At 39.0% G+C, this 12,465-nt stretch overlaps 1 protein-coding gene across 1 annotated transcript in view; it reads right to left on the reverse strand.

The window, feature by feature from the left end:
* Nucleotides 1–11,663, reverse strand: part of arhgap24 (Rho GTPase activating protein 24) — a 578,933-nt gene extending 567,270 nt beyond the window's left edge. The window contains exon 1 of the mRNA XM_028802301.2: nt 11,257–11,663. The gene's annotated coding sequence lies outside the window, so the exon portion shown is untranslated. The remainder of the gene's footprint in view (nt 1–11,256) is intronic.
* Between the last annotated feature and the right edge of the window lie 802 nt (nt 11,664–12,465).

Raw genomic sequence — 12,465 nt, forward strand, 5'->3', positions numbered from 1 at the left:
GATGCATATCGCTGATGCTATAATAGCTCAAAATGATCATTTGCTTGTACACTGAGTATGCAATAAAGTGATGTAGGTGATTGCTTGAAGGGAGATCCAGAATCAAGTTGTCCACAACCCAGTTCAAACACTTTGTTCCCCCACTAAACTGGCCCTTTGTGTCATTGAAGAGGTAACGATGCTCCACACAATGAGAGAAAAATCATTTGTGAAAAACAGGGGCAGTATTTATCAAGCGTCTCTGAATTACCCTTAGGAATTGCGCTTAAAGTCAGACTAGGATAAGAATTTGTTCTACCTCAGAGTAGGGCATGAGAAATATTTATGAAGCATTCTTCTCCCACTTCAATCAAGGAATTATAATTTCCATTTAAGAATGAATGACTTCATGATTTTACAGCAGCCTGATCCTTAAAGTTATGCTCATGATGATGTTTTGTTTCTTGGAAACCATGATGACACTTTGTAGTATTCTGGTACTAATGCTACAGCTTTACAACAAAGATAACAATAATAATAATAATCCTCTTTAATAAAATTCCTGTGTGCGTCCATGTGTCCGTGTGTGTGTGTCTTCTGGTGAAGTGCGCATGCGCGGGGCATGGTGCAATGCTTCAAAGGCCGCCTGACACATCACACAAGACAGAGAGGGCGGGACCTATAAAATATTGTGCGGCCGATCCATTTGGATTTCGGTAAATTAGGTAAGACCTAAAATATAACGCACGAAAAATCCAATCAGGTACTGAGACGCAGAGACCAGCTTCCCCAAAGAGGTGGGATTAGTGTTTGTTGTTCACTCTGAGGATGTCAGATTTGCGATTAACAAAGTTGGCCTGGTAAAGTGTAAAGTGTTTTCCTAAATATACGAATTTTCATGATATTACAATAGGATGACTTTTAAAAGTAGATTTATTTTCGCACACATGAAATCCGTTGCTGGGGAGACGCCATACATACTGGAGAGATGTATTACTGTGAGAGAAAATTAAAGGCACACAATACAGTGATGCATATTACAGCCACATACAAGCCATTATTATTGTAACAGAAAATAGACGGTCCTTTGACATTTAATATAGACTGTTCCTACTAATGTTTATGCACTACTATTCTAGTGCCCGTTATTGTAACGGGCTTAACATCTAGTAATAATAATAAAAGAAGAATGAAAACATAATAATGTAGGATATTGCGCTACGCTGCACATTATTGTTGCCAGTTTGCAACAACGTAGAATAATACTGTAACAAAAGCCAAGGTGCAAAGACTGAGAAACTCACACTGAATGAAATAAATTCCAGAACAGGATGGATTGATGGATGATCTGCACTTTCAGAAGAATCCCCTTCCCACCATTATGGCAGCCAAAAGTGCATTGTAAAGAAACAGTTGCAGTGAAACTAGCCACGGCACAATTTCTGAAGTCACTCATTCAGTGTCCCAATCATGCCGTGCCTCTCTCAGGAATTCCTCCTTATCTTTGAGGGTCCCTGGGAGTCATTGCATGCCTTATTGAACCTTTGTGAGCTTGTAAATTGTAACAGGAATGTTCCAGGGGCTTCTGGAATGAAGAGCTCAGTGTACCTGCGTGACATTTGGTTGTCAATTAGCCCTGCTTATCTTCAGGGTAATATGCTGGGTATTACAGTACATCCATGCAATTTGAATTCATGACCCACCTATGTGTTGATACTGTAATATTGCTTGCAGATTTTGATTGACATATGCTGCTTATTAACACTTGGGGTAATGATCTTTATGTGCATGCCAATTTGGATGAATGCAGCTTTCTTTAATATTACCTCACATGGTGTGATGGGAAAATGTATGAATCTGCATATTGCCTCACACATTGTAAAGGCATTTAATGTTTGGTGCAAAATTTGTGAAATGGTTGATTGTGGCATACCCAAATCTTTGCTATTGCAAAGCTTCATTGCTTCATTTTACTTGAAACGTTACCAACACTATTATTTCGGCTGACAGCACATGACTTCTCTGCGTAAATGTAGTGATTACATGGACATACGGGATTTGTTATAAATATTATTCAATATCTGGCAAGATGGTTTCTTTTTATGACTTCATTGTTGTCCAGCATTTCTAACAATTTCATTCATTTTTATTTGAAACTGCACTTATTCTCCTGGTTTTACTAAACTGCCATTTTTTTCTGATTTTGAAGTACCACTTGTCTTCCCACTCGCCCTGATCCATAACTATCAATGTCCTGGTTGAAGGAAAATGCTGTGGGTATTTGGGCATCATAATAAAGCTGGCTCAAGTCATTTACCCAACTAAAAACAACATGGCCATGCATATACAAAAAAGCTACAAAATGGAGAAATGATAAATAATAATAATCAAAATGTTATAAGCAACAAAAAATATCAAAAGAAGTTTTCAAATCATAACAGGTGACACCTGTAAATGTATGAGGCTAGAATGCACATCATATTTTTATTTATTTATTTTTTTGTTCTTTATTTCACCTTATACAATTTCTTATATTAGGAATTTGTTAGTTTTCGCATACCCCTTGAGGTCAGAGCGCAGGGTCAGCCATTGTACAACAGTTACAGGTTAAGGGTCTTGCTCAAGCGCCCAGCAGAGTAGGATCTCTTTTGGCAATGACAGGAATTCGAACCAGCAACCTTCGGGATACCAGCGCAGATCCTTAGCCTCGGAGCCACCACTCCACCCTAATTGACTAGTTACTTGTGCTAAACCTGCAACTGTCTGGCCTAGATAAATCTTTGTATTTCACCAAACTGCATGGAACCAAGTTAGAGCTACTGACAGCTTTTCAGTTTCAATTCTGTATATTTGAATACCCATAACACAATAAGCACAATCTGCACTCATACAACCAATCTGGTTATATACAGTCATAAGAAAAAGTTTGGGAACCCCTCTTAATTCTTTGGATTTTTGTTTATCATTGGCTGAGCTTTCAAAGTAGCAACTTCCTTTTAATATATAACATTCCTTATGGAAACAATGTTCAACAGTGACATTAAGTTTATTGGATTAACAGAAAATATGCAATATGCACCATAACAAAATTAGACAGGTACATAAATTTGGTCACCCCGACAGAGATATTACATCAATACTTAGTTTAGCAAATATAACAGCCTCTAGACGCCTCCTATAGCTTTTGATGAGTGTCTGGATTCTGGATGGAGGTATTTTTGACCATTCTTCCATACAAAATCTCTTCAGTTCAGTTAAATTTGATGGCTGCCGAGCATGGACAGCCTGCTTCAAATCATAGATTTTTCAATGATATTCAAGTCAGGGGACTGTGACAGCCATTCCAGAACATTGTACTTCTCCCTCTGCACGAATGCCTTTGTAGATTTCAAACTGTGCTTTGGGTCATTGTCTTGTTGGAATATCCAAACCCTGTGTAACTTTGTGACTGATGCTTGAACATTATCCTGAAGAATTTGTTGATATTGGGTTGAATTCATCCGAACCTCAACTTTACCAAGGGCCCCAGTCCCTGAACTAGCCACACAGCCCCACAGCATGATGGAACCTCCACCAAATTTGACAGTAGGTAGCAGGTGTTTTTCTTGGAATGCGGTGTTCTTCTTCCACCATGCGAAGTGTTTTTTGTTATGACCAAATAACTTAATTTTTGTCTCATCAGTACAAAGCACTTTGTTCCAAAATGAATCTGACTTGTCTAAATGAGCATTTGCATACAACAAGCAAACTCTGTTTGTGACGTGAGTGCAGAAAGGGCTTCTTTCTCATCACCCTGCCATACAGATGTTCTTTGTGCAAATTGCGCTGAAGCTGAATTGTACAACAATGTATGGATACACCATCTGCAGCAAGATGTTCTTGCAGGTCTTTGGAGGTGATCTGTGGGTTGTCTGTAACCATTCTCACAATCCTGCGCATATACTGCTCCTGTATTTTTCTTGGCCTGCCAGACCTGGGTTTAACACTAGAATTACCAGAGTCTACGAAAAAACTCAAGGTTCAAGGAGTAGACAACAGCTTCATTGGCATAGTGGTAAGATTTGCTGACTTGTAATCAAGAGTCCGTGGTTCGATCCCCACTCACTCCTGTATTTGCCGTTTTCAGTAGTGAGCTGCTCTTTTTGTTAATATTATACAGTACACACATACATTTGGTTTGCGTCTGTAACACACGGTGTGCATTTATAGGACTTGTAAAAGTTAACGTTTTTTTAACTTTTATTCTCTCTAAATCACGATCACAATACATACTACCGCGCCCCCCCCAAGAGATCTGACGCTGTTATTTTTTTTTTGAAACGGAATAACTGGAGATGTGAGTGGTGTTTTGAGACAATGGAACTGGACATTCTCTCATCTGGAGGGATTAAAGCTGACACACAAACTCTGGCGAATCTGCCTTCTTCGTATCTCACCGTCACTTGATTTTTTTTATTCAGTTTTATTGAGTGTTCCTGCTCATGCTGAATTAGTGTGCACCTTATGGTGTATGATGTCAAAAAAACAAAAAAACACAGACGTAGGTAGATATTATATTTGGAATTATTCGTTTTATGAACTGTATAGTACATTTCGGAAAACTTTGTGGCACGGATGCAACATTATTCATATTATTCATATTCATTCGCATAACATCTTGCGGTTTGTAATCAGTGACTGCGTGTTTTTTTTCCCCGATCTTGCCAGTCCCCACATGTTGCTGTATGCTGTTTCTTTCGTACTCCAGGACATGCAGAGGATAGAATAGTACAGAGCAGTAAATTCAGCGCTATATGCAATCATCAGATTCAAATGTTAACTGTTCACACACACGCAAATCTGGCTCTAGGAAACAGCTCAAGTACAGACGCAAACCATGTGTGATCAAGACTCCCGGTTCGATCCCCACTCACTCCTGTATTTGCCGTTTTCAGTAGTAAGCTGCTCTTTTTGGGGGGGATGTTAGAGCACGTGAGCTTATTCAGTGCTGCAGGATCAACGAAGATCTTTTTTTCTTTCAGTAATAGCGCCAGCATAAATCCACACCCGATATGACGCTGTTCGTTTTCAAATAATATTGCATTAGTGCGATGATGTTTTCACATATATTGTCACTTTCCTTCAGGTGTGTAATAGGAACCACAGCATAGAGAGAAGCATGTACATTGTAACAGGTACACACGTTGTAAATGTAGGAAAACGATCCTTGATGTGTGTGAACAGTTAACATTTGAATCTGATGATTGCATATAGCGCTGAACTTACTGCTCTGTACTATTCTGTCCTCTGCATGTCCTGGAGTACAAAAGAAACAGCATACAGCAACATGTGGGGACTGGCAAGATCGGGGTAAAAAAACACCCAGTCACTGATTACAAACCGCAAGATGTTATGTGAATGAATATGAATAATATGAATAATGTTGCATCCGTACCACAAAGTTTTCCGAAATGTACGATACAGGTCATAAAACGAATAATTCCAAATATCATATATACCTACGTCTGTGTTTGTTTTGTTTTTTTGACATCATGGACCATAAGGTGCACACTAATTCAGCATAAGCAGGAACACTCAATAAAACTGAATAAAAAAAATCAAGTGACGGTGAGATACGAAGAAGGCCGATTCGCCAGCGTTTGTGTGTCAGCTGTAATCCCTCCAAATGAGAGAATGTCCAGTTCCATTGTCTCAAAACACCACTCACATCTCCAGTTATTCCGTTTCAAATAAAAAATAACAGCGTCAGATCCCTTTGGGGGGGGCGGTAGTATGTATCGTGATCGTGATTTAGAGAGAATAAAACTTTTACAAGTCCTATAAATGCACACCGTGTGTTACAGACACAAACCAAATGTATGTGTGTACTGTATAATATTAACAAAAGGAGCAGCTCACTGCTGAAAACGGCAAATATAGGAGTGAGTGGGGATCGAACCGGGGACTCTTGATTACAAGTCAGCAAATCTTACCGCTATGCCAGTGAAGCTGTTGTACTATCCTTGAACCTTTTGTGAAAGTGTTTACTTGCTCTTTGGACTTCAGGCTTCATACATTATATAGTTTATGCCTACATTTTGTCATTTACTACTAAAATATGAAAAATGCTTCTGTTTTAAAAATGTGTTTACACAGATTACTGTAGAAACGGAACACACATGAAATGCGTATGTTCCAAATAGCGATCTATTATGTCCACTCTAAAACGCCAGCACTTCAGTCACTCCTAGATAATCAAACAAGGCATGAGCTGGGAAAACTTAGTGAACGTTCTGTGACTGTGGGAGATGGAATAGCTGGCTGCTTGCTGCTCGTCTTAATCGGCACATTTAGAAGACAAAAGAGAGGTGAGAACGGTTTTAAGGTGGGCCGGATCTATGAGTTTTTTCATAGACTCTGGTAATTCTAGTGTTAACAGCAACTGTGCCTGTGGCCTTCCATTTCCTAATTACATTCCTTACAGTTGAAACTGACAGTTTAAACCTCTGAGATAGCTTTTTGTAGCCTTCCCCTAAACCATGATACTGAACAATCTTTGTTTTCAGATCTTTTGAGAGTTGCTTTGAGGATCCCATGCTGTCACTCTTCAGAGGAGAGTCAAAGGGAAGCGCAACTTGCAATTGACCACCTTAAATACCTTTTCTCATGATTGGACACACCTGTTTATGAAGTTCAAGGCTTAACGAGCTAATCCAACCAATTTGGTGTTGCAAGTAATCAGTATTGAGCAGTTACATGCATTCAAATCAGCAAAATTACAAGGGGACCCACATTTTTGCACAGCCAGTTTTTCACATTTGATTTAATTTCATACAACTAAATACTACTTCACTAAAAATCTTTGTTCGAAAAACACCTCAGTACTCAGATGTTCCTAGGGAATGAAAGACATACCACTGTTATTTTTTTTGTTGAAAGTAGAGTAAATTATTATACAGGCTCAGAGGGGTTCCCAAACTTTTTCATATGACTGTATCCTCTGTGTTTAATCATCATTAAGTGAAAAGAGTTGATTAAACCTATAGTAGCGGGTGTTTCCATATATTACTTTTTTATTGCTGTGAATGGGTGGACAGAATTGCATGAGCCGCTAAGAAATACTGGGGCACCAACCACATATCCCTATTTAATTGACACAAAATAACAAACAAAACTGCACTCGACAGCACCAATAACAGAACATTACAGGACATTGGCTGGTTCAACAAAAAAGGGTTCATCTTAGGGAAGTTCAGATATTGATTAGGACCTTGCTCCAGGTCAAATTCAGACCAAACAGCAGATAACCTTCCTTGGGGACTTTCAGTTTTCCATAGAGCCCCAACTGGAAGGGCAGGTCTGACTCTGAGCCCTGCAGGTCAGCTGCCATCTCCTGGTGGCTTCTCAGAGCTTCAGGTGGTAAGGGAGAAACCATTAGTGTGGTACCGCTTACCTAGCAGAGCCAGGAATATTATCTCCAGACGGAACATTGCTTTAAGGACAATAAGGTACCGATGCTCATTTGAATAGGTGAGCAAATTATTTCACACATGTCTGAATTCACAGTGAAACTTAGAGTTTGGCTTCTCAAAAAATTTGCTAAACTTCACCATGGATTGGCAACAGTCTCTTTCAACTCTGTGATTTGAAAGTTATGAATAAACTGCAGCATAGTTCAATTTTATTGAATATAATTAAGTAATTAAAACTGCATGTTGTATTGAGAATTTAACCAAAGACTGATGCTATAACTTATGCCGTGGAACAGATAGTACTAGTGACCTACTTGAAAACCATTTGCCTGTTTTCTTGGGTAAAAACTGATAAGCTCCATTTTTTAATATGTTACCTTTAAATTGCAAAACTTTTTTTAAAGTAGTCACTGTACCTTTAAGAAAACCAAACAACCACTTCTGTTGCACTTTTGGTTACATTTTGTCTGCTATTGCTATTTTGGTTACATTTTTGAACATGTGGAGGATGCCATACAGAATAATCAGTCGAGGCACAAATTAATCACTGATGGAATACTGTGAATGAAAACTAAGAATAAAGTGGACATGTCATTTATGAAATATTTTACAAATGTAATAATAGACCTATGGGAAAAAAACATTTATCCTTCTCTTTAAGGCTCCAGTGAACACTAATCATTTGATATATCTTTGCTTAGAGAAGCTGTAAGAGCTATTTGCATCCAGACCTCACTTTATAGTATAATACAGTGTCTATTGATACCCCACTGGAGAAGCAGAACAGCACTCGACTGAGCCGAAATGCTTTCGAGTTTTATAATATATTTATAAGACATACTTTAAAGCTCATTTTTATAACACAGCTTATCCTAAATCAAACAAAAAGCAGGGAAATTGCCTCTGTGCTCTATATCTTCTACCGATCGATACAAGAGCTCAAAATGAGCCGCCAGACCTTTTCTAAGCTGCTGACTCAAAAAACTTTGAGCATTGTCTTCATCTGTATGGAGCCACATTTATTTCTGTACACGGAGTGCTGTAATCTCACACATGACGTTCTGAGGTAACTGTCTGGGGACATTCGATACACAGAGATCTGACAGCTATTTTAATCTGCTTAGGAATGTTCACAATACGGACAATTCGTTTTCTCAAAATCAAATCTTCTGCACAGTTGATGACAAGGACGGCAACATTTACTAGAGCACCTCATTTATGTCAGCTAAAACTGCCTCTGTTAGAGTGATTATAATAATGTTTCCTGACTCGGACGGGCTGTATCATGGCTCATGCATTAGAGATGCAAAGAAACACATCAAGCATGTGTGCTAAACCAGTCCACTGCAGGGAACAAGCATTCACATAACCTCACTCATTCATCCATCCATTTTATAGCCTGTGTATCCAGTTTACAGTCATGCTGAATCTTCAATACCCTGAAAGCATAGGGAGCAGAAAGGAATCTACCTTAGACAGGGCACCAATCCATTGCAGGCCACACACTTATTCACACAGCACATGGTGAGAACATGCAAACTTGACGCAGACTGAGCCTGTACTCCGGGATTTGTAACTAAGACTTTGAAACTGTGTGAAAACAGAGTTAACAACTGTACCATCGTGCTGTTATTATGGTGTCATGCTGGCGCTGCTGTTATTACGTAAAATGCATTCAACTAAAGGCAAAGCAAGAAGATTATTTACATGAAGGGTGTTATTAATCATTATAATTATACTATGACATTCTCAAACCAGCTCCATCCAATTCAAGGTCATGGTGGGCCAAAACTTCTACCAGTAGCATTATACACAAGACAGAAAACAACCTTGGACCATCACAGGGCCTGCTCTCACATTTGTTAAGAGGCCAATTTTAAATCACCAATTAACTATGGAACTATGGGAGAAAACCCATTCGTACATGAGGAGTACATGCAAGGACAGCAAGACATGGGAATCGAACCCAGAACACTGCATCCCTGAGGCAGCAGTGTTAACAACTGTGCTACACTTAATCAAAATAATAACAGAAAAGAAAATAAACCGTGGATGTCCTGACAATAAAGTTGTTGTGATTGTTATCTGTTCACCTAATTTCAATCTAATGTTCTTTTTAATTCTTATTATCTATTCATATTTATAGCTTGCTTGTTCATTTAAGGGGCATGAACAGCTGGTGCCTCTGCTAGCAGAATGAAGCACCAGGGCACACCTATACACATAATTGCACTCATTAATACTGTTTTTTATTATCTATCCATCCATTATCCAACCCGCTATATCTTAACTACAGGGTCACGGGGGTCTGCTGGAGCCAATCCCAGCCAACACAGGGCGCAAGGCAGGAAACAAACCCTGGGCAGGGTGCGCACACACACACACACACACACACACCAAGCATTCACTAGGGACAATTTAGAATCACCAATGTACCTAACCTGCATGTCTTTGGACTGTGGGAGGAAACCGGAGTACCCAGAGGAAACCCACACAGACACAGGGAGAACATGCAAACTCCACACAGGGAGGATCCAGGAAGTGAACCCAGGTCTCCTAACTGTAAGGCAGCAGCGCTACCCACTGCACCACTGTGCCGCCCATTTTTTATTATTATTATTATTATTATTATTATTATTATTATTATTATTATTATTATTATTATTATTATTATTATTGTCTACCCTCCAGTTTGTTCCTATCTTTCATTCAGAACTGCCAGGACAGGCTTTGACTTCCCACTACATTGAAACTGGACTGAGGACATTCATGAATTATTATTATGGGTAGAAATATTATTTAGATGTGTAACTGTAGCAACTGTAATATTAATATTAATACAATTAACACATATAAGACTAAGTATCAATTGCATAAACATTTCATTATATTAAAATGATTTCCTTATCCACTTTCTCTCAGTTTCAGGATTATTTTATTATTACTGACAATAATCTGTTTTAATATTCAGTTTAATACGAACAATTGTTTAAATAACTAGCAACATATCAGTGATAATATTAAGTATAATACCCTGTAGTCTCATCTCATACTGCTACAACTTTGTATAACTGTCTATCAACATTGATTAAATAGATGAGTTGACGGATAGACCATTATCTCATATGAGTTGGTTTACTTGCGTAGTCCAGTGGGGAAAGGTGCTGCAAATGTTTTATTATAACATACCCATGAAAGAAACAAATACATAATGACATGATATGATATGATATGAAAGACGTAAACACAGTTATTACCATTACTAAGACAAAACAGCAATGGCATGTTTAACAGAATGACAGATTTGGCATTTTTATGTCTCCTGAGTCAAGAGCAGGACATGTTTCAGAATACATACAGTAGACTGAGTTAGAATAGGATGTCTAGTAGTCTGTCTGTCTGTCTGCCTGTCTAACTCACCTGTCTCTCGGGCTAATTATTGTGATTTGTGAAGTTCGGGTCCTATAGCAGTACAGCAGTTTACCTGTGTGCAGAATTCATACTGGATGAGTTATGTAGAAATGCAGCTCTATTCTAACTTCTCAAGTAAAACTCCTAGCTATGCAGGGATAAATTCATTGCACAAAGCAATAAGAAAGACGGCAGCCGCAGACAGAACCATCCAAGTGTTCTCTCAGACAGCTGCTGTTTCCTAGTCTGCAGTGAACAGAGAGAGAAAAGGAGGGAGCGCAAACCTGTCCTCCTGTCAAAAACAATATGACCTCTAAATGGCTAATGAAGAATAAACCCAGACACAGACACACACACGCACGCAGACATACATTCAGAAGCAATCGAGTGGCAACATATTGAATGATACACTTACCCTTCAAAATGACAAGATATTCCAAAGCAGCAGATAATTGTAAAGTAATCCACAGCAAAGGATTTCAGAGAAAAGGCAGCTTGTTCAGCTCCATACAACACAGTACCTGCAAAGGCAGTTAGGAGGGGAAGTAGACTTGAGCTTAAATTAGCTGTCACAAAGTTTGCTGCTGACTGCTCTGACCATCTGCACAACTGAAGTGGTTCACAGAAGACAGACACCTCCAGAAGAGCAGAGCCCCTCGTATTCAGACAATCCAAGATTTCCACGCTGCAGAAGCAGTACTCCAAGAAGTTACAGCTACTAGAAAGAGTGTGCGTGAGTGAGCGCCGGTTTGTGCGAGCATGTTTGAAAGAAAGGGCTGGAGTAAGTGATCAGAGCCAGCCCTCTGAGACTCTGCCTCGAGGTTTCAGATTTCACAAGCAACTGGCAGCACCAATGTACTCTGCCAACTTGCTTTGTCAGGGACTGCCCCCTCTCCACTGCACCAGCGCTCATCACTTACAGTAGCTAGCTCTCTGGGGAAATTTTTTTTTTTGGGGGTTGTTGGTTATGCCACTATTCTGCCATTTCTCCAGTACTAGGGTGTTGTACCGTGTTAGCCATTATGAATGTAGAGAAAAGCCAAGCAAAATGAAAAACCGGCTTTGCATTGTTACCTGTTTAACCCCTTGTGTGCCAGGCTCCACTGAGCTTAGCTGCTACTGACTGAGTGCAAAGACACCAGTGGGTGTCCTTTAGTTAAGAACATAATTCTGGCTCAGCAGGCATACTGAATGATCAATAATCCTAAGAAATGCAGGGGAATTTACAAAGAGGGAGCCATTCTCACTTAAAAAATATTTTACTTCTGAAAATTCATGCAGAATCCAAATATCATTTAGATTATTCTATTTTTTGAAAAATACTTTGGCAATACTAATGTATAAATTTAGATTTCTTTGAAAACTTTCCAAAAATACATTTCTTCATTTTCACTCTCATTATTTTTCATGAGGGAAGGTGCTTGCTGGGTAATCAGTTTCATTTCCTCTATGAAAACTGCCTGCCCAGTCTCCCTCAGATGCACACAAACATTATGCTTTAAGTGTAAGAGATACATGCACATTACATGAGGATGAAGAGAAAAGAACATAAATCCAATGGCAATGTGCATTGTTGTCAAAATACATACCAAATGTCACACTTCTATAATGAACACCAAAAGGA

Source organism: Erpetoichthys calabaricus, chromosome 5, assembly GCF_900747795.2.
Source record: "Erpetoichthys calabaricus chromosome 5, fErpCal1.3, whole genome shotgun sequence".
Taxonomy (NCBI): Eukaryota; Metazoa; Chordata; class Cladistia; order Polypteriformes; family Polypteridae; genus Erpetoichthys; species Erpetoichthys calabaricus.